General features: G+C 33.0%; 1 pseudogene; it reads right to left on the minus strand.

Moving 5' to 3' along the window:
* Positions 1-589: 589 nt before the first annotated feature.
* LOC127728981 (glycerophosphocholine cholinephosphodiesterase ENPP6-like) lies at positions 590-23,820 on the minus strand (annotated as a pseudogene).
* Between the last annotated feature and the right edge of the window lie 513 nt (positions 23,821-24,333).

Consider the following 24,333-nt stretch of genomic DNA (forward strand, 5'->3'; position numbering starts at 1 on the left):
CCCTTTATAGCTGGCTGTGCAGTGTGAGCCAAGGTTCTGTGTTGAAGACCGTACTTTGACCTATAATGGTATACTTTTATAAATTGTGACTTTGATGGAGAGTTGTCTCATTGGCACTCATACCACATCTTCTTATATCTATTAAGATCTTAGGTATAAGGTTCAATTTAAGGTCAAGCGTTTAGCAGTTACACCAAAGCATTAGAGCTCTTACAGTTTATATGGAGATATATAGTATTTTTAAACCCCGCCACATTCTTTATGTGCCTGTCCCAAGTCAGGAGCCTGTAGTTCAGTGGTTGTCGTTGGTTCGTGTCTGTCATATTTGTTTTTTCGTTAATTGTTTTGTTATAAATTAGGCCGTGAGTGTTTTCAATTGAATTGTTTCACATTTTTTATATGGGGCCTTTTATAGCCGACTATACGGTATGGGTTTTTCTCCTTGTTGAAGGCCGTACGGTGGCCTATGATTGCTTACATCAACTTTATTTGAACTTTGGTGGATAGTTGTCCCATTGGCAATCATACCTCATCTCTTTATTTTTATATGCCTAATTAATCTAAGTTTATTAGGAATAGAAATAGAAACTTAAGATATCAAATGGTATTTAATGTTCATAGAAATATATCTTGGACACGATTCCATTTTCCTTTATGAGGTAAAGGTTTCACATGTAAAAGTTTGCATAAAACTTGGTAAACATCAACAGCTCTCATTGGACCAACTTTTTCATTCTTCTTTATATCTAAAAAAAAAAATGAAAAACTTTTAATAATTTTCTTGTATCATTTTTTACTTTACACTGTAAGTCTGATTACATAGCAATTTTTTTCTTTCTGGTCCTATTTTTTTTTATTATCTTCAAATAATATTGAATGAGATATAGTTAGGTCTATCTGAAATGTTAAAAAGGGGTCTTAGTCGAGTCTCACTCTGCATTATAGGTCCGTTTGCTCACTCTGTACGATAAACCCAGTTGGTCACTCTGTACAACAAACCCAGTTTCTCACCCTGCACGATAAATCCAGTTTCTCACTCTGCACGATAAATACAGTTTCTCACTCTGCACGAATCGATAAATCCAGTTTCTCACTCTGCACGAATCGAAAAATTCAGTTTATCACTCTGCACAATAAAAATCCAGTTTCTCACTTTGCAAGATAAATCCAGTTTCCCACTATGCACCACAGGCACTTGTTTCTATCCATGGAAAGGTCGACTATCCATATATAATACTTGTATTATATATGGATAGTCGACCTATCCATGGATAGAAACAAGTGCCTGTGCTATGCACGATGAGTCCGGTTTCTCACTCCTGGATAAGTTCGGTTTACCACTCCAGGATAAGTCCGAGTTCCCACTCTGCATGATGAGGAACCCTCGAAACAACCAGAACGATTGTGCCCTGTTGATGTAACACTTCTTACAATGAAATTTTCCCAGTTTACTCTTTCCTTCTGGGAGAAATACACTAGAAACTTTCGGACATATTTTCCCAAGGGTTAAATCCCCCCCCCTTTCTTGGTGCTGGACGGAAAAAATTGAGACAACCATATTGCCATATTCTAGACAAACACGAGATGGTATCTCAGCTTTTCACAGAATTAATCAGATCTTATCATACAAAGAGAATATCTCATGTTTAAAAATTTTAAATTAACATTTAGGACACACTAATTATCTATGTCCATGACCGCCTTGGTGGTCTCATGTTAGCGTGTTCGCTTTGAGTGCAACAGGTCGTTGGTTCGAACCCAAGCTTGGTCAAACACAAAACTTGGTATTGGCTGCTTCTACGCTAAGCATGAGACATTTAGGAGTAAGAGCAAAGACTGGTTGGCTCGAAGTTGTGTCATGGTAAGGTGAAATCATTGTAGTGGCGGATCCAGCCATTTATTAAATGGGGGTTACTAACCCAGGATAAAAGGGGGGGTCCAACTATATGTCCCCATTCAAATGCATTGATCGTCAAAAAAAGGGGGGTTCCAACCCCCGGACCCCCCCTTTGGATCCGCCACTGAAATGTCTTCTCGTGGACTGTTACCTTGTAAACTAAAGCACATTAAAAATCCGACTCAGCGTGCGTGTCCGGTTCAGTACAAATCAGGATTTATATTCATATCACATTTATCAGGTTACAGGGAAAACGGTACTATTTATTCTGCCATAGGTGACAATACTAACATTTTCTAAATTTACCAATTTTTATAATAAAAACCTGGACAAAACAGTTATGTGTGGTGTTAGTACTTTATTATTTTGTTTTAAAAATTGAAGCCAAATAGTATCATGACCAACTTCCAACGGAGCTTGTTTATGTTATCCATGCCCACCGTCATTTGATTTTACACCAAATTTATGAAATTTTGGAAGTCTTTTCGAATAAATCTCTAGAAAATATTTCAATGGGTTTCAAAATTTATATTGTAAATATACACACTGCAGTTATTCATAGATAAATAAAAAAATATATTGTACCCTTACATCCAATCACAGCGTTCCTATGTTTACTTCCTTCACCTGCCTTGGGTATACACAAAAGGCCAACCTAATGCTGGGAAAATGTAATAGTACTATTTTCCCTACAAGTTACCATCGTGTAATGTCAACTTCACATCATGTAGTACTTTAAACTCAACGTATCGTGAAAGTGGCATACCAGCATACATCATGACTTATCATTATACTATCACAACTAAAGCTCTTGCAATTGCAAGTCAACATAACACATATGCAACTTAGCATATTGTAATTTAAAGCGTTTTGTCTTTGAATTCATCGTCACATTGTCTTAACTTTACATTAAAAACTTCAGCATAACGTTTTGTAAATACCTAATACATGACAGTTGAGGCTTTCCACAGTTACCAAACAATTACTTTCCGATAGAAGGGACTAAAATAAATGAAAAAAATAAAATTAGATAAGTGATTTTACCAATGCTTCTTCGGTTGTTGACCTTGACATCGAGTAGTTAATTAGAGACAACAGTACTTTACCGATGTTCTAATTAAGAAGAAGATAAAAATAAAGACAAAAAAGCAAAACAAAAAAAAAAGGAAACTGAGGGAATCGCATGAACTCCTATAGGAGCGAGACCGGTTGCGTAGGTAAGCGTCTCCTGTTATACATGCATCATCCACCATGCGCAAATTGCGCCTTCTAGAATTGCGCTTTACCTAATTCATTAAACTGTTCACTCACCTGGTCCTGTTGCTAGGAAGATCCCGCGCATATCTTTTTCAACATTATCAAACCCATGCCATCCTCTACTTGTCACCGATGGATACTCTGGCTGCAAATATGAATTATTTCTATACAATTTGAGTTGAAAAATAATTGACCTACACCTTATCGCTATTTAAGCTTCTACGAAATCTGATCTATTGATGTCATTTAATTGTGGTGTTAATGTATGTTAACTTATAATGTCGAAACTTTACATAAAAAAGGCACCAACCATTTTCAGTTTGATTATTGATCGTTGCTTGCTGGACGCCCAATGCCAAGTATTTCATGTACCCGGTATATGCCTGACGAGATCAAATAAAACAATCTATACAAATTGTCGGTTGTGAAACGTAAGTCGACCGGGATGTAGGGCGGAGAGTTTTTGACTGCGACTGGAAAATTATGGTATATATTGAAAAGCGACAGAGAAATTTTGCCTTGCAATAAGCCGCCAACAAACCCATCAAAGAGTTATTTCAATGAGTTTTTAGCGGCCAGAGAGAGTGACACTACACGAGGCATCAGATTTAACGTCCCCAATCTGGCCGGACGTGTCTACGAATCTATACATCCCGTAAAGTCGAACGGACATTCCTCTCAAGATTTTAAAGGAATTGAGATTTTCTGTTGTGAATTACGCACAAAACACTAGCAGCCTGCGCATAAAAGATGCATCGTTCAGCCAAAAAATATATTTGTCAGTTCAATGTGATTACATTAAATGAATACATCATTACTTTGTTTAGTTTCAAGTGTGCATGTCGTTTGTTGATGTGGTTCATAGGTGTTTCTCATTTCTCGTTTTTATATAGATTAGACCGTTGGTTTTCCTGTTTGAATTGTTTTACACAAGTCATTTTGGGGCCCTTTATAGCTTGCTGTTCTGTGTGAGCCAAGGCTCCGTGTTGATGATGGGAGTTTTTAACGACCTTGACTGGCTATACAGCCCTCGCACGGTTTGCTCCGTGTTGAAGGCCGTATTTTGACCTATAATTGTTAACTTTTTATACATTGTGAATTGGATGGAGAGTTGTCTCATTGGCACTCATACCACATCTTCTTATTTATATGTGTCATTTTATTACCTTTAAGAAAAAATATTCTTCAAAAAGATAATTAGTTTTTTAGTTAAAAGCACGTTTCCATCTTTTCAATTATTTCAATACCGTTAAAATAAACCATCCACTCTCCGCCACAACTGTAATTGGTGGTACAAGCTTATGATGTTTATAGCACCATCGGTCAGGCAGCTCATCTTTCTTGTATATAGTGATATAACCATTGTTCAGTTTCTTCAAATCAGAATATACCTAGAATAATTGTTGTAACGTAGAACATATCAAATATCTTAAATTGTCATTTAAAAAAAATCAAATTTCTGTAACAAATTATAAATAAAACACAAAGCAAAAACTGAATCATATCGATGCCAGAAAAGTAGAAGAAGATTGAAAGTTGCTTTAATATCTCCATGTCATTCGAACTCTGGAGGATAGATGTCTTAATTATTGATACATATACCACAGCTTATGTTTTTATAATTAGAAGTTAAGGTGCTCCCGTCTTCAGTTCTACTGCAGACTGCTTCGAAAAGGGACCGAATAGTCTCACATATTTTAATGCTATAGGGTTTAATAAAAATGCAACTATAGATTCAAAAGAACGTTTTTAAATGTACATGAAGATATTCCGAAAACAAAGTTTTTTTTACAAAAAAAAATGTCTATAATAATTAAATCTTCATACCGATTTATTTTAAATTGTGATTTTTTTAAAGAATGCCTGCCATCTAACCTTTTCCAGTTTGTGATCATGGGGCCAAATATTACACATGTGCCCCCTGTCGGTAAATATTTTCACATCAGTTGTTTTTAATATATGAGATATGTCAACAGTTCGTTCGGGCGATATGTCCTTCATTCCATGGTCAGAAAATATGACTATATTGACTTTATCTCGTAAAGACTGTTGTTCTAGTTGATCCAGTAGAGAATCTATGGCTGTATCAAATTCCACTAGTTTCTGGTTGAATTCATCTGACTTTGTGTCAATATCATGTCCCCATTTGTCAATTTCCCAGACAAAAACTCCTAAAAAAATCCATAAATTTCCAGTTAGAATGGTATTTAATATATCAATCCATAAAAACACCCTAAGCAAACAAACTTTAATCGATACCGCTTCTGGTGGACTATCCTTCCCCTGTCAACGTATATTTGTTCCGCCTAACAGAAGTTCCACTGGAAACTTTGTTATAAACAATGTCATAATATCTGTTCCTGTTGGAACAAATATTCTATACCATTTATTTCGTCAGGAACATTTACTGTAATATTTATTCCAGTGGAAATAATATTCCAGAATATTGTTTCCATTTTGAACTTATATTATGAAGGAACTTCTATTCCGTGACACCCCAAGGGTACCATCAGATCGGTTCTGACATGATATATGACGAAACCTTTCTAAAATTATTCGTTTATAAATTTAGCAATCTAATTAAAATATATATCTCTGATTTCGTTATATTCATTTTAACGCATGATAAGATTGATCGATATTTTAATTAGATTGTAAATTTATATATTATAAAGGAACTAAGATTTCAACTCCCACGTGCAAGGTTAACCTAAATTGGATTTTGCTATTTATAGATCCCTTTTGATAATATAACTCTTTAACTGTTTCGGTTCTTACACATTATTGGCTTTCAAATATTCGGCTTTGAGCATTCCTGATGAGGGTAAAGCCAGAAAAGCGCTTCGGACGTATACATTTTATAAAGTTTAATTTTCATTTCTTTTTTTGACATACCAGGATAAGTAAAAACATCAGCACAAAATAAAATAAAAAAAAATCTACCTCAATTACCTGTTGATTACGGTGTGTATATATATATAGCTTCTTAAAATGGTTATTTTTTCTTCTCCATTTTAGCGACTGAAAGCGGATATAGAAATTTAACAATTAATCGGCTAAACCGGATTTTATGGTACTATCTATTTTACAAGGCAACATTTTAAAAGGAAGAGATGTAACTCCGTCTAGACAACTTATTCTGAACCTCCTCCCCCCATAAAGAAAGAAACTAATTTGTAAGATACAAAAATGTATGATATATTTGCAAATGAAATAAAATACTAGGTTAAATTTGATACCTGCCATATCAATTTCATCGCTTTTAAACATATCCAAAGATTTCTGAATGTTCCGCTTCATTTCCGGAAACATTGGCCAATTTTCGCCATCCACTGGTATACTGTATGTAGAACTAAAACCTTTATGCGGAAATTCACCACCACTCCACTCGAACATATATGTTTTCTTCCCCTAAATAATCAGAAATGAGATATAAGATATAAGATAAGACCAATCATGCATGGTTCCCAAAATTTGAGCAAATATGTACAATCAGAGCAAAGTAAATGATTAGATTGATTAGAGTGATTGAAGTACATTTAAACAAAAACATGTATACACATTTAGACAAAGTAGCATATAAACAATGTCATTGACAAAACATTAAGTCTCTTACGTTTTTCTGACCTAGGCCTATGGGAGACAACTTCTGATCGGTTTGTTTTCTTTTCTTTTTCAAACTATATTGAAATATACTCCTAACACCAGAAGTCGACTTATATTACTTATAATAGGAGATAATTTGACCAACATTTACGAATCGATGATTCAACACCGACCTTATAAATTGACCTTAAACGTTAACAATGTTGAAATTTACGATTTTTTTAACAAACTTTTATTGTATTTTCATGACTTATTTGGGGATGGAATATTCATTTATACCCGTTGCTAGGTCCGACTTATTTAGTTACACATGTGTAAAGAATTATTTCCTACATTTTGTGGGGCAGAATATTTTTTTTCATCCTGTCGGGCAAGATTTTTTTTTATCTTTCCATGCCAATATAATCATTTCGAAATTCTCCTGCTATCCCCACCCCTGAATATCGAATGCTCGTCTTATAACAAGAACCCGACCTGTTTGAGCTGTTATCCAGAATGGTTCTGCATCTTCCCACCAATGACTATTTCGACATTCTGGATTGGCCATCATATCAAACCTTTCACCTCGCTCTTCGCTATACATGTAGTTACCAACCATGATCTTCACAATATAAACCTAAAGTAATTTTAAACAAAAAATATTAAAAACTAAAAATAATTATATTTCATTTATATATATGTTAAGACTTGAAAAAGCACTGGTCTAATTTTATATTGGAAAGGAGAAACTAGTACTTTGGCAGATCAACCCAATTACATTTCAAGTTCCTTAGTCTATTTGATTCAAATATTTTAAACCATTGTGGTGACGTCAGCCTATTCATTTACCGTGAATTCTTTTTCTAGAAGTCTAGGTTAGTCTATAAAAAGGTATATACTATGAAATTTAGAGCGAGGGGCTTGCCCCGAGCTCTTAATTTCATAGTATATACCTTTTCATAGACTATCCAATTTAGCACATATTTACAACTCGAGTAATCTTTTAATTGGTCTATTGATAGTTTATTTTGGCTGACTACTTGTATCACAGGTGTTTGTAAAACGGAGCTCATTAACGAAGTTTTGTAAATCTACTCACTAGTATCATTGTAAAATATGTGATTTCAAAAGGCCCTTGACTCCAGAATGAAAAGATGGTAGCTGCTGGTGTAAGTATGTATATTGATATAAAGTGGTGTTTCACTATACATGTTCTTCTTACATGGTAAGATGACCAAATAAATTGACCAAAAGCAGGCAATAATTAAATTGCAGTGGAAGCTTTACATGTTTTGAAAACATTTTTTAATTTCACTAAAAACTAAAGCTATAATAAATTTGAAACATATAGATAGTTTGTCCCCATAGATATAGTCTAGCAGATAGGCATTAAAAAGCAACTATCAATAGATCAGAGATTATAGGTTTTGTGTGTGTTTTTTTTTTTTATTATTTCAAAGTAAAAACTAAAAGATTTATCAGAATATGTTTATATATATAATTGGCACATTATCTTCAGACATAATCACAATTTTTCAATTCATGACATCGTCCTGAACATGCATGAAATATTTGCCACTGGAAATTAAGCAACCGATAATCAATAAATCAATCAATTCATGACGAAATAGATCACCTACCTTAAGAAAGTTTAAAAAATTATCACCAAGTTGCTTTAATTTCCCTTCACAAGGTTTCATAGTACACACTTTTTTGTGTACAAAGTAATTGCATGGATGATACATTATTACATTATCATAATTTTAAGATATCGTTGTACTCTAATCAAGGTATAAAGAACCATATGTATTACCCTTTATTTATTGAAAGAAATAGCAATTATCAAAAACATTTTTTAGATCCAAAGATTTTAATAGCAGGATATTTAAAAATCAACGTGAAAACTAATTACAAACTATTTAATTTAATTTGGAACACAGCATTTTATTTCAAAACAGCCAGCGGCAATTTTTTATTTAAATATCTTCATTATGATACAATGAAATCTTACCCTTGTGGTCATTCATGTGTAGTTACTTAGTACACGGGAAAAGTATGTACTATGAAAATTAGAAGGCAAATATAAGCAATTTGATTGGACGAGAAGTTGTAAGTATGTGCTAATCAACGCTTCCTAAATCTGCCGATGAAATTGACTCACCAAATTATATTCAATTGTTTCCTTTGTGTGTCTAATTTCATTAAGTTTGAATTGGCTAATTTACTGATTTCTGTTCACTAATGGAATTAATTTAAAAACTTACCTTTAATTTTTGTAATTTTATATGCCTTCACTGGGAATCGAACCCTTTCTTGAAATCTGTTATGTGTGACTGACATCAACACATCGACGAAACCGCTGGGCTACCAATGTGTTACACTATAGATGTCTATTTTATATATTTAAATGAACATCTGATATACATCGGTTCATCGGACACACAGGGCTTGCACCTTTATATAGACAAAATAGGCAGTCGTATATTATAAGTTGGTAGCCGCGAGGTTAGCATGGTTAAAATCAATGAGTTAAATATAGGGATTTGTCGGTTTAGGTTCGAATCCCTGTATTCTCTCTGTTGTTCCAATTCTTAAGTTATCCAGGTTTTTTTTTCTAAATTTGCATGTTGTAGTGGATATTTTTGTAATAATAGCGAGTTTTACCGGGTTTTTTAAAATTATTATTGGCTATTTCACATGTTTGAAACAAAAATGATTACATTCTATTTGTCAATTTTTGTTTTATATATATAGTATGATTTCATCTGATTTTCTACATAATTTTACAAAGGTTTGTTCGCAAATTCCTATGCGAGAAAATCGTGATGTGCCTAGAGTGCCAGAAAAATTTCGATAACATACTTATTATATATACTTTATATATGCTTTTTGGTCGGGTTGTTGTCCCATTTCCATTTTCAATTTTATTAGAAATAATTTCGAATATGTCTTATTTTGTATAAACAGATCATATTCATATGCCTGGTAATATAAAGATCTTGAAAGGTAGAAGTGTTATATTTGTATTTTGTTAACCAATTAATTGTGATCTGAGATTTATCAATGCATCTTTGGACACGATAACATGGTTATTTAAACTCACTTACAATACCTTCTAATTAAGAAAAGGCTTTAGTTTTGAAAAGAAATTAACACAATAGTTTAAGTTATAGGTACAATGGATAAGCGTAGATTCATGAAAAACAAACCATTCGCCCTCCGGGCTCATGGTTTCTTTTTCAAGAATCCAGGCTTATCCATCGTATCTATATAACATATTTGTTTTATGGCTGCAGGTTAACCTCCCTGTACAAAAACTGAAATACAGTAAAGAAAATATAACCTATATTTCTTTTTTCCGATTTTGCAGTATGTTTGAGTGACTGCTTATTTAAAATCAACGTATCCCCAACACCTACTGTTACGCCTATGACCATACGGGTTAATTGGAATGTAAATATATCGTCATCTCGACTTTTCGCGTTCCTACAACCCTTAGGATTTAAAACAGAATCTTCGAAATTTCCTCCGCAAAACAAAATGAAAATATTAGCAAACACGAACCACTATTAAAACAAATTCAGTATATGTTTTAAATTATGTTTTTATAGCTCTTGATCATATACTAAGTAATATCTAGTATATTTGAGGATTAAAATAACAAAGCTATGTGGAAAAAAAAACGGATGTCCAACGTTACATTTATGAAAAACTGTTTTAAGTCTTATATATAGTGATCCTATTTCTTATTCTCTGATCTTCCTGAAACTTGGCAGGAACAACGACATGTGTCGGTTCTCTGTGGCGTTAAAGCCGTTATTTTGCCAAATTTCATTTGACTTGGGCATATTAAGCTTGAATAAGAAAAATGTCCAACGACGTTTTTCGTTAACTCAACGACTGAAAGTGAATTTTATAAGTAGATATAGCAGAAAATAAATAAAAAGAGTAACACAATAATAACATCTATCAAAAGTACAAATATTTGCCTCATTGTTCGTGAGTTCAAATATTGCAGATTCTATAAAATCGTCTCTACACAGTCGTTTTTCAAGCGGTAGCCATTTTGTCCAAGTTGATATTTCATTTTTCAAAGCAGTTAACGCGTATTTTTTAACTGATATTTCAATAAGATATTTATAATTGATCAAAACAAAAGTTAGATACACGAAGAGTACAAAATGCCAAGATTCTTTTCGTATTAACTACATGTTTGGGTGTTAAAGGAATAAAATGCTTCCACACATTACAAAACGGTAGCCAATTTGTCCAAACGTCTGAAAACGTCGAAAAATCCGAAAAACGCTAATTTCCGACGTTACATGTGCTAAAGTTTCAATTAAATGCTCATGATAATTAAAACAAATCGTGTGGTGAAATTTAGAAAAAGATGATGATGGCTGCCGAAAAAAAAAAGAATATTGCATGCAGGCATGGGGCGAATTACATTGCAATGTAATGCATTATATTACAATTACTTTGACCAAACCATGCATTATATTACAATTACAATTACATGCATCAGGAACATATATATTGACGGGACTTGACACTACCTGATTGTAGTCGATTTAATCGTCGTGCCATAGTTAATAAAGATACGATACAGAAACGGACATGTGTTAAAAACGGACTCGCTATTATCCTAATAATTTCTGATATTATCAATAAAATGTCATTCAAACTAGTTTTATAGTGATGCTAGTGTATCAAACTTGTATTCTGTCACTTCAAATTTGTTAAAATCGCAAGCATTTCATCACAGAATTGTGCAGAATGCAAACAAGGTAATAAAAAAATGGCGGCCATTGCCGCGATGATTTACAAATTCCCAAACTATTATAAAACACTTCACATCAAATAAATCAAACTTATTTTGGTAATTTTATATGACAAAATATATCTACTAAATGATAAAACTTGTATTTATTTACAATTAGAGTTATGTGGTTTATTTGTTGAGCAGTTCTGATAGTTTTTCAGTCAGACGCTACCAAAATCCGTAAATCTCGGGAAGTCTCGGGGAGTCCGAGATTTTATCAATTTTATACTGAAAAGCGTATCAGATTCATTCCCGTTAGATATACTGTTCCCAGATATGCATTTATCAAAGTAATGCATTATATTACAATTACTTTTGCAAAGTAATGCCTTGAATTACACATTACATTTGAACATTTTATTAGTGAATAGAAAAATTTAACATTTTGAAAAACAACTAGAAGTCACAAAAGATTCTAGCATATGAAGTAACTGTTCCATGAATTGAATATAAGTATACATGTAAAAAGTCTATTTAATTTGACTTTTACAATTTTTAATTATTTTAACTTAATGTTGACTTTACTTTTATAAATATATTTTTTGTTGTTTTTTTTAAATTTTAAACGAAATATTTAATTACTGTGAATTACTTCCCTAATTATAAAATAAACATCATAAACGGCATTTTCTTAAATTAAAATATATAAATAGAGGTATTGATTTTATTAACTTATCTAGTATATTCAATGACTCTACCATCCAAAGCCAAATACCTCCATATTTTGATAATATAGAACCACCTATTATTTCGTATTCTTATAAAAAACCCAGCAGAAGTTTGATTTTTAATTATACGTCAGTTACATCAGACATCAATATAGAAAATAATATTCCTTCCACTTGAGATTGTGAAACATCTAGTTTTAGATATGTTCCCTATGGCCATGTCCTTACAGGAGACCTCAACATCGTCGAAGACCGTGAGGTCATAACTTTTCTTAAGAAAGGACCGAAATATCGTCCTCCATCTAAAATAGATTGGAAACAGTGTAGTCAGATCATGAAAGACGCTCTGTCTGTCTACTGTAAAAATTGGTGTAAACGTGAAAAATCTGATAAAAAATCTCAGTTATTTGAATAAAATTATGAATACTGTTCGTATATCTCATTTTGAAAACAATTCTGAAATTAGTAATAGGGTCCATGATATTCCCATTTCCAGAATAAAAAATAAACTCCAAGTACTCGCAAAGCGGTTTGTGTTCGTACCGGCAGACAAAGCAGCAAATAATGTAGTGGTGGTGTGACGCATATACTACACGGAAGTTCTCCAAAACGAAATTACAAATTCATCTACATTCAGGTCCGTACGCTCCACAGAGGGTCAAACTGTAACAAGCATATCACTGCCACTACCCAGCTTAAGGCCTCTTCCGAATATTTGAAAGTCCCTACTATGTACTGGTTACCTAAATTGCACAAAAAACATTTAAATTCCGTTTCATCTCCGCATCTAGTAAGTGTTCTACTACTAATCTATCAGTGCTTCTAACCACCTCCCTTACTACTATCAAAGAACTTGTTATTAACTTTTGTTATAAAGCTTATGAAAAAAATGGTATTAATTATTTTTGGAGTGTTAAAAATTCTTTAGAGGTTTTAGATAAAATACATGCTTTTGATGGTCCTTTTAATTCTGTTGACAGTTATGATTTTTCTACTCTCTATACTACACATCCACACAATCTTATCAAGAAAAAGTTTTCATATTTAATTAAATGGTCTTTTGAAAAATCTCATTACAAATTTATTTGCTGTAACTCGTTTAAAGCCTTTTTCTGTAACGAAAAAGGAAAGTATGCTAGATACACTTACTGGAAATGTGAAGATATGATTGAAGCTTTAAATTTTCTCCTGGACAACATATATGTACGTTTCGGCGATAGAGTGTATCGACAAGTAGTAGGTATTCCTATGACCAAACTCAGTAAAGACACGTCATTGTTACATTTGGTTGATACATTCAACAATACCTTCCGTTATCTAGATGATATTTTTTCGTTAAATAATCCAGAGTTCTCTAAATATACTACCGAAATTTACCCAATAGAACTTACTTTAACTAAATCTAACATAAACAGCAGTAGTTGTCCTTTTCTGGATTTGGACATTTCAATCTCTAAAGGAAAACTCCATACGAAAATTTACGACAAAAGAGACGATTTTTAATTCCCTATTGTTAATTTTCCTTTTTAAGACGGCGATGTTCCTTTGGCTCCATCATACGGTGTATATATATCCCAACTCGTTCGTTATGCCCGTGTGTGTAGTGATGTCAAAGATTTTAACGAACGTAATCAATGCATCACTGGTAAATTATTAAATCAAGGATTTCGTTACCATAAATTACGTAAAACGTTTGCTAAGTTCTTTCATAGATACAAAGATTTGATTAGTAAATTTGGCTGTACTTGTAGAAAACTGATTAAAAACGGTATTTCACATCCTAAATTTTACGGTAATGTTGTACTTAAAGCGCGGAAATCACTATGTGATCCGTGTAAACTCATCGAACCTTTAAACAAACTTATTAGTAAAGGTTATCTTACCAATGTTGTAATTAGATCTTTGAATATAGTTTACATTGGCACTAATATCGATTTTGTCATCAGCAAATTAAAACATAACTAAATTTGTATTTTTTCAAGTGGGATGTATAAAGACAAACGCACGTTCGTTTAGATCTATTACGGTTTATCTCATTTATAAGATAAACCAATTTAATGAAAGAGAAATGATTACTGCGTCATTCGGATCCGGTTCTCGTTTCCCGATAATCAACGTCACATGACTCTACAGCATTACATTGAACTAGCCACTCTTGTAGATATGTAAAAGTTTCAAAAATGCAATCGTAAAAAATCATTGACATCCGCATGTCATATTACAATATTTTGATATGAAACTATCGAAGAGACAAGGTAATTCTCCAAGAAAGGATTTTCATTTGCAAGGGCCAGCAAATGACGAAATTAAAAGGTAAACCGAACTGTCACCATACGATCCGATGCCATCAACACGAGGAACACCTCCAGTTTCTTTCGACATGTATGGATGTGTAAAGATCATAAAACAATTTAATTAATGTATCTTCGCCATAAAAATTATACAATGCACCAATGACAGGGACAGCTTCCAATTTGTCAGTGGCTCATGGACCGGTGATCAATTTAATGGCAGAACAAAATCTTCACACCAGGAGCCCCCATTTATAATTCCACACGGCACAACATGCACAAGGAAAACACGATTCTAAAGAATAGAACCACTGATCCAAAGAATTCATAACCTGGTTCCAGCGGTTTGCAGATTTCGTCAAACATTAATCTTGGTATGTTGAATTTATAAAAAAGTTGATGTTTTGCGTCGTATAATTATTCTATTTGATATTTATCTCATAACGAATAAGATTAATCTGATAGTGATAAACATAAGATTACTGAAAGGATTATTTATTATTATTATTTGATGTCATATATTTAATTTGAATTTCACATGAGCAATATGATCGCACTAAACTTTAATCAGAGACATAATATGTAAGTTTTACATGTCTCTGCTTTAATGTACAATATGTTATATCACCATGCAGTCGTTTGAAAGACGCATATAGCGCTATTACACACAAGATACACACGAGGGCAATAAGTGCAAATTCGTCAACCTTTATCTATTTATAACATTATACCACTTATTATACACAATTATACACTATGTGTTAGATGGTTCAGCTGACGTAGTAAATGAAATACACTATATGAGATTTAGAAGACAAATGACAAATTGTGTGGCGGATGACGCTATAGCGTTAGAATAAATCCAATCAGAGTCGATGGCTTCGTGCAAATTCTTTGAACAGTCTTAAATATTTCCTAATACTGTTTGATACACTTAAATCGGCATTACTATAAATAAAATGTACATACTTTATGCCTACAGTTTTCTCGTTTGACTTATTTAATATTTTTCTTTTGGGGTTTTTTAATTACTCACTAATGCGGTATGGGCTCTGCTCATTGTCGAAGGCTGTACAATGACTTATTGTTATTAATGCGGTATGGGCCCTGCTCATTGTTGAAGGCAGTAAAATGACTTATTGTTATTAATGCGGTATGGGCCCTGCTCATTGTTGAAGGCAGTACGATGACTTATTGTTATTGATTTCTTTGCCATTTGGTCTACTGTGAAGAGTTGTCTCATTGGCAATCATACCAATTCTTTTTTACATGAGTGAGTTACTCAGTTAGTTACATGTATATATATACTTTTCAATTTGCGTTTCTTTTCTTGTTAGCTTGCTTGCTTTAATTTATGCATGTTTGCCTAGCTATTTACATTTATATGCATGTGTTCTTGTTGTATAATATGCTTATAATTTGATATTTGATTTTTATATTAAATATCAAGTCAGTTGAGAGATCTACAGAGCTCATGTTTACGTTGTTGAATCATACAAACATGTATCATGCCCGACCCTAAATTTTCTTACTTTCGCTAATAGAGTTAATATAGTTATACAAGCAAATATAGTTATACAAGCAAAGCTGAGTTGATATTTTCAAAAAAGACCTCAACATATGATATGTTATTACTATTGGTATAGGTTATTCAGATAGCTCACTAAAACTCATTTACCGTTGTTCTTGATAGTATATATATACACAACAGACACTGGACTTCCAGAACAACAGCATAACATGCTACGAATGAATTTAATACGATCAGAATATACCTTGCCAAAATTCACACTTTAATCAGTTCACGAAGATAAACTACGTCTTCTTCAAACCAGTAGTTAATAGGCAACTATGGACAGGTCAATTAATTTATCAACAAGTCAACTTAGAGCAAATAAGGGAATTATGTGCACTTTTGACACAATTATTAAATTACTTTATAAACTCACGAAACAGCAGACAGAGCATGGTACACAATATCTTCTTTTCTTTGAAGTGCGATAATGTTATTGTATATATACATGTATTGTTTATAATATTTTTGATTGTCATCATTATCTAACACGGATATGTGAACATTGAGGATACCTTTGTAATTTACTATCACATTTCTTTTACATGTCAGCACGAACTATGGGCTTTCCCACAACTATTTTTAGAAACAAAACAAATATGTGGTATATAAGTTACGGACTTTTACAGACAAACACGTATATTATCCAGATGGGAGCCTCAATGAATTTTTAAATTTATTTCAAATACTCTTGATCTATTTCCTTCTATTAAAAGGAACATTTAGCATTCCTATCTATTCACAGAGCTGATGGACTCATTCTTTTTAATTCTAGTCGGAATTAATCAACTATGCATCTATATACACCCATTACTTAGAGTAATACATGAAATTTCACTCTAGCACCTAGTTCTTTTAGGTCACAAAATATATTCGACGTAAAACTATTCAAGTTTGAACTTTCCAAAAAGCTGCACGGACTGCTTAGCTGTATCCGAATTTTAAGTACTAGTAGGAATGCATGTGGTTACCGATTTAGTACAGGAAGTGTGGTACTTTCTATATATTGATTGATACGAATAAATTAATTTTTAAAGTGTACGTTATACACCCATGGTTTTAAAATATTGGTCACGATACTTGTTGAAAATAAAAATTAAATATATACAAATGTACACGACTTCGAAGGGGTGCCTAGAATAGCATGAATTATATATACAGGTAATGCATTTTCGTTAACTTTGTAGAGGAACATAGATTTGCAAAACTAATACTATAAGCGCATATTGCAGATTAACAAAGCAATTAGGTAGATTCATGGTATTATACCACCATCTTGGATTGTACTTTTGCAGTGAACAATCAGTCTAGTTGTTACCCTAATCTCCGAATTGTAGACAGATGTTCAATGTTATTAATTAGACTGTTTATCTCTATGAAGAAAACTTCCTGATTTATCGCATTATTAAAAATATTTTAACAAGTACCAAACATATGTGTTTTAGAATAAATTTGTTCAACTAAGCCGGACAAGGCGAGATAACTCTTTTAGTAAACCTATTGATAATTCATGATCGGTTTATCAGTGGATGTATTACTGCTAAAATATTGCGTTTTTATGATGATATTAAATATATATATAACATGGATAATACAACAAGAGAAGTGATATCGTCCAAAACAAATTTTGCTGAGGGGATATCATGAAAGGATAACAGCCCCATTATAACAAAGCTATTACAAAAGGAAAATATTATTGTCCAAGTTTCAAACGTATTAACAAAGAGTTATGCCTTCTTAGCTAGTTCACTTAAATTGGACTTTTAGGTTGTGGAAAGGGGGGGGGGGGGATTCTGATGAGTGTGTATAGACACACTCAAGTGGCAAGATTAAGGGGTTATGATCGTTTCCCGTAATTGTACGTCGGATCATATTAGGTTTTTACTTTCCTGCGGTACCGCAGGAAGTTCTGTTGAGACCATCTCATGTCTACCCTGAGTGGCCGGTTCTGAATTGGTACCAGTTCGAGCTTGACTGTTTTATGATACATAGTATGGACTATGTATTCAGCGTGCATATAGAGTTTTATGATATAGAAACTGTTAATCTTTACTCCCCTGAAACCAGGGGGTGATGCGAATAAGACCCGACGTATTTGGGGATCATAACCCTCGTTCTCTTTAGGATAAACCTTGAGGAACTTGAGCATCCATTGCTACCAATGGTGCACAGATTTGTCAGTTAAATCAATCATGTCGGCATTCTGTTATCATGTCAGACCTCGTCATTCAAAGTGAACTGTGGCCGTTATTTCCACATTAATTATTTGTTTGTTATGTTTTTGCCTGAAACTTGATTCTTTGATTAATACGGTTTATCTCATTTATAAGATAAACCAATTTAATGAAAGAGAAATGATTACTGCGTCATTCGGATCCGGTTCTCGTTTCCCGATAATCAACGTCACATGACTCTACAGCATTACATTGAACTAGCCACTCTTGTAGATATGTAAAAGTTTCAAAAACCCACCCACCTCCCCCTGCAATCTTCCATCTAATAACAATTCTTTTGTCTGCTGCTGTTTTATTTATCTTTTCAGAATGACCAGAATAGGCCGGATCTATAACATTTTGGACAAAAAAGAGGAGACAAACAAGCCGATGGATTTGCTTGCTAAATCATACGTTCGAGAACTATATATGTTAATGCTAATTTTCATGAATGGCTACCACTCTTATCTACATATTCAGACACCAGCAGTGTGAAAATAGAATTATCAATACCTGCTATTAGTTCTTCCCCTGGAATGCATTTAACTTTTGACTTTATTTGGATAAAGATCAGCATTTATCTTGATTACTTGATTCTAATTGTCCATTATTTTGTAATAAAATCATTCGTCACAGTCAAAAAGGATGTCGGGATCTGGCAAGATTAAGGGGTTATGATCGTTTCCCGTAATTGTACGTCGGATCATATTAGGTTTTTACTTTCCTGCGGTACCGCAGGAAGTTCTGTTGAGACCATCTCATGTCTACCCTGAGTGGCCGGTTCTGAATTGGTACCAGTTCGAGCTTGACTGTTTTATGATACATAGTATGGACTATGTATTCAGCGTGCATATAGAGTTTTATGATATAGAAACTGTTAATCTTTACTCCCCTGAAACCAGGGGGTGATGCGAATAAGACCCGACGTATTTGGGGATCATAACCCTCGTTCTCTTTAGGATAAACCTTGAGGAACTTGAGCATCCATTGCTACCAATGGTGCACAGATTTGTCAGTTAAATCAATCATGTCGGCATTCTGTTATCATGTCAGACCTCGTCATTCAAAGTGAACTGTGGCCGTTATTTCCACATTAATTATTTGTTTGTTATGTTTTTGCCTGAAACTTGATTCTTTGATTAAAAAGAGGTTAAACTCCTAACTATCCTAATGTCTGTCGATACATTTATTTTTGGCATTGCACTAGTCATGTCTTCTTTGACTGTCCATGACGTTAAAATACTAAATCCCTGGGATGTGTTTTAGTTGATTTTAGTCTCTGATGCATGATTTTTTATTATTAATTGTTTTGGCTTTTACCTAGCTGTCAGTAACTGCGAGTACTCTCAAATCGTACTTTCTTGTTTATTTGACCTGTTGATACTAATTGTATTGCTTTTTTGTTATTTAATGTTATTCAGGGTTATATCTGGTCTATATACCAGCTTTGATAAGTGTTTGGTATAACTATAAATTTTCACTTCGTACTATGAACACCAAAATTATTTATTTTGTAAAAATATTTCCTTTCTCTATTGGTACTGTACACGTATACCTAACAACTAAATTATTTTCATTTACCTGTGTTTAAAGTTATTGCAAATGGCTGATATTTTTGTTCGAGCATATTGTTTTTCTTTAATTGTTTAACATTTCTTACCGATATAACATGTTACTTTTATTATTCTTCCCTTAGTTTATTTATTTTGTATTTACATTGTGTCATAGGTCAAATTTATTTGTTCAGTGTATGTTCAATGGTGTTAATATGTCCTTTGATTGAGTTAAGCTATTTCAGTTGATATTTTATAGTGTGTCTTTCTATGTTGTGATGTTACACTATTGTTTCAGAAAAAGGGTGAAGGTTTGGTACCATTAAAACGTTTAAACCCGCTGCATTTGTTTGCACCTGTCCTAAGTCAGGAATCTGATGTTCAGTAGTTGTCGTTTGTTTATGTGGTTCATAAGTGTTTCTCGTTTCTCGTTTTTTATATAGATTAGACCGTTGGTTTTCCCGTTTTTATGGTTTTACACTAGTAATTTTTTGGGGCCCTTTATCGCTTACTGTTCGGTGTGAGCCAAGGCTCCGTTTTGAAGACCGTACTGTGACCTATAATGGTTTACTTTTATAAATTTTGACTTGGATGGAGAGTTGTCTCATTGGCACTCATACCACATCTTCTTATATCTATAGACCTTAATTAATGAATAATTGTCTAAATGTTGAAAATATTGATTGTTAAACAAAATTATTAGTGTTTTATAACAAAGTTTAATTATCTTTTAAGCAAAACAAAGATATTCTTTGATCTTATGACAGCAATACAGCTATGCTTTTCAAATATCAATCTTTTTATGCAGGAAAATGTATGAAATAAGATGAAATAAAGAATATATTCTAATGATTAACATATTCTTATTTAATCAAGAAATCTTAAATTTGGTTTAGTTAAAACTCCAACAATATGTTAAAGATGTAGTATGTGAAAAAAGTAATGACATGTAATGCCATGTGATGCATGAAATTACACAACTTTTTGCTAAAGTAATGCATTATATTACAATTACATGTAATGCACAAATTGCTGCATTACACATTACATGCAATTACTTGGAAAAATGTACCATGCATTACAATTACAAATTTGCATTACTCCATGCCTGATTGCATGTTGCTATAGACTCCGGCAGGGGACATAGATTGGACACGGGTTAAATTTTGCAATTTTTATTAATCGTTTATAGCTTTTAACGATTTCTTTAAAAGAATGGTGAAATGGAAAAAAAATCTCATTACATGAATGAATACATGAACTTCGTTCAACTTTTGCAAAGACAAATTGGAGACACCAAGACCGTTCTCTAAATGTTAAATGCGAATTTTAATTTATGTTGCGGAAGTACTCCGAAATAGATCATTTAAAGTCGTCACTTCAGTAAGGTGCATTCACCAATATTAAAAGACTTAATACAAGTCCACGGAATGTTTTACTTCGCGATTTGTCCTGCTATTCATGTTATAACTGTCGTGATGAAAGTAATTCCTGCACTAGCGAAGCCGGAACTTTTCGCCAATATAAACTTGTGCATGAAATGGAGGTAATTGAAAGACAAACAGCGACGAAAACCGTGTCATTGAATTAATAAAACCCGGGATTGTAATAATTTTTTTACGGACGATCCAGGAGTAGATTACTATATTCAAAATGTATATCAGAAGTTAAACAATTTAAGCAAGCAACTTTAGATGACTTGGGAAATAATTCTCAAGCCAAGGTTCAAGTAATTGAAGCGGTGTATTTCGACAAATTATGTGCCAGGGAAAATACAATTCTATTCAAATTAACCAAGGGTAAAAATGTTTCGATTTACTTGCAGAGTATCAGATATATTTGCATTTGGGTTGAATTAAGATATAGAAATTTTAAAATGACAGATGATTTGCACCATGAAATTAAACATCCTATGATAAAAGTTTTGTACATCTAAAAAAATTTATTTATTTATGGAAAACCGTATACATGTACTTCCGTCCCATTTTCCTTCCTACATTACTTGCAACAGTACTGCATTTTTCGGCGAAATAACTTAAAGGGTAAACATTATTAAATCAATTTCCACAACTTGAGGTAATTTATGATAAAATGACATCACAAAAAGAACAGAACCAGAATCAACCAACAACATATAAAAAAACGAATAAAACTTGCAAAAATTAATCGAAGTCAAAAACCCTCTTTGACGCCGCATTTTTAGTGTAACGTCGTGTTGTAGGAACATCGTGCACAACGTCCATGGATCATCCATTTGAGTGTGCGGGAATTATGAATACGGAGCCACATCTGCTCCGAAGGATCATTTAATTATTCATACCCTCCGGACGTTAAAAAACATATGCAAAATCTCGTTTAGGGGGCTGTAGATGGCCTGTTGCAAAGCAAAAAATGATTTGTTCTCGTCTTTCATATGAATGACATATTAGATACTGCCAGAAGTCCATTACTAGGGCTCTAGTAATGGACTTCTGATACTGCACATTACGCAAACTGCAACCAATGAGACAATTAGCATACGTTCCGATGATGTCTTCTTACGGAATAGTTCATTTATTGTGAAGATCATGAAAAGTTTGGTGACTATTTTGAACGCATCTATCCCATTGAAGTTAAAATAAAGATTACCACAGTTACAGTCAAGTCTGCCTAATATCTTGACTTACACCTAGAAACTGACAATGAGACTCGATTGAAAACAAAACTATACGACAAAAGAGATGATTTCAGCTTCCCAATTGTGAACTTTAAATTTCTGTGTATATAGCTAAATTCCATCAGCACCTCCATAAAGTCTATATATATTTGAACCTCCGAGTTAATACGAAATTCCAGAGCTTGCATTCCCTATCATGATTCCTTGGTTGCTGTTTACAAGGAGGCTATTAAACCAAGAGTACAAAATGGTAAAGTTGAGGTCATCCCTTCGAAAATTTTAAGGACGCCATCTGACCTACCGAATTAAACTTATCACAGAATTTGTACTAGCAAGAGTTACACGACAGGTGCCACAACGTGGAGCAGAATCTGCTTACCTTTTCTAAATATCTGCGATCATCCCTGGTTTTTGAGGCGGTTCGTGTTGCTCAGTCTAGTTTTCTATGTTGTGTTTTGTAAACTTGTTTTTTTTATCGTTTTTCTTTTTTTTTTCCCATGACATTGCCAGTTCGTATAAAAATAAGGAGATGAGGTACATGTATGATTGCCAATGAGACAACTATCCACCAAAGTTCAAATAAAGTGTTTTACTTAGGTAGAACCTGTACCACAAACACTTTGACCACAAAGGGTTCATCATACATTTGAAACGTAATGTAAATTTATATGCTTCATTTCAATAACACTTTATTTATTTTTTTCTATTCATGCGTGTGTACACTACATAACTGTATACACTGTAGAAATTCTAGATTTTTAAAACTTTTGTGTAATCATTATCTAGCCGTCTTTGTTAATGTAAGCCTTTACCTGTTTACATTTACACATAATAACTCCCATTATTATGATGATGAATACATGTATTACATGATCCAAAATTTATCACAAAGAATGCTTCACATACCTGTCATAAGAGAATAGTAGTTTGGATAAGATAAAGATGGGAATACAGGTTCCAGATAATCTGCTTTTACACCTTCATTCAGTAACCTTTTGAATCCCTTGAGATCCTTTCCGTTTGAATCTAGATAGTCCCAGCGAAATCCATCACAAAGCAAAACTAACAATTTATTAGCCATTGTTTTATGCACACACTAATTTGCATACGTGTACGCAGAATTTCAACTTATTTGTTTGAGAACAAACATGTACCAGCTAAACATTGAAAAAAAATCAATGTGTTTACACTTCCTGTTAGTGGAGTGACAAATCAGGAAAAGTCGCTTATTTAAAGAGTTTAATGGACGGAATACCTCACGGCTGAAAATTCACATGAAGATAAAGTAAACATTATACTTTCATTTTAGCCCTGTCGTAGAGTTTTCCCACGGTTCAGTTTTTTGTAAAATCGCGTTAAAGTGTGATTTTCGGATTTTTTTCTTTTTCATTTTCAAATACGGGAACGCTTATAATAAATTCCCGAATGAAGATATCATCAAAAAGTTGGTATCAGATGAAAGAATTATGTATTAGCTTTTATTTGACATCAAACTTTAATATCATATGAACATATAAATTGAGTGAATTGGACGATTTTCAAATGTATGTAACATTTTTTTCAATCTTACCGTCTGTCAAAGTATATTACATTTCTTATATATATCACCAATAGTAAATTTTCACAAAAAATAGTGGAACAACCAATACTTAAGAAGTTTTGATACATAAAAGTTTGATAGAACATACAAATCAACTTTTACAAGCATTTTTATAAAACTCATCACATAGCAGTATTACTACTCAATTTTCACCTCAATAAGTCATGTAACGTTCCCCTTTCCTATTTTTTCCTGTCATATGAAATGCAATAAGGGAC

This window comes from Mytilus californianus, unplaced genomic scaffold (assembly GCF_021869535.1).
Source record: "Mytilus californianus isolate M0D057914Y unplaced genomic scaffold, xbMytCali1.0.p SCAF_2, whole genome shotgun sequence".
Classification (NCBI taxonomy): Eukaryota; Metazoa; Mollusca; class Bivalvia; order Mytilida; family Mytilidae; genus Mytilus; species Mytilus californianus.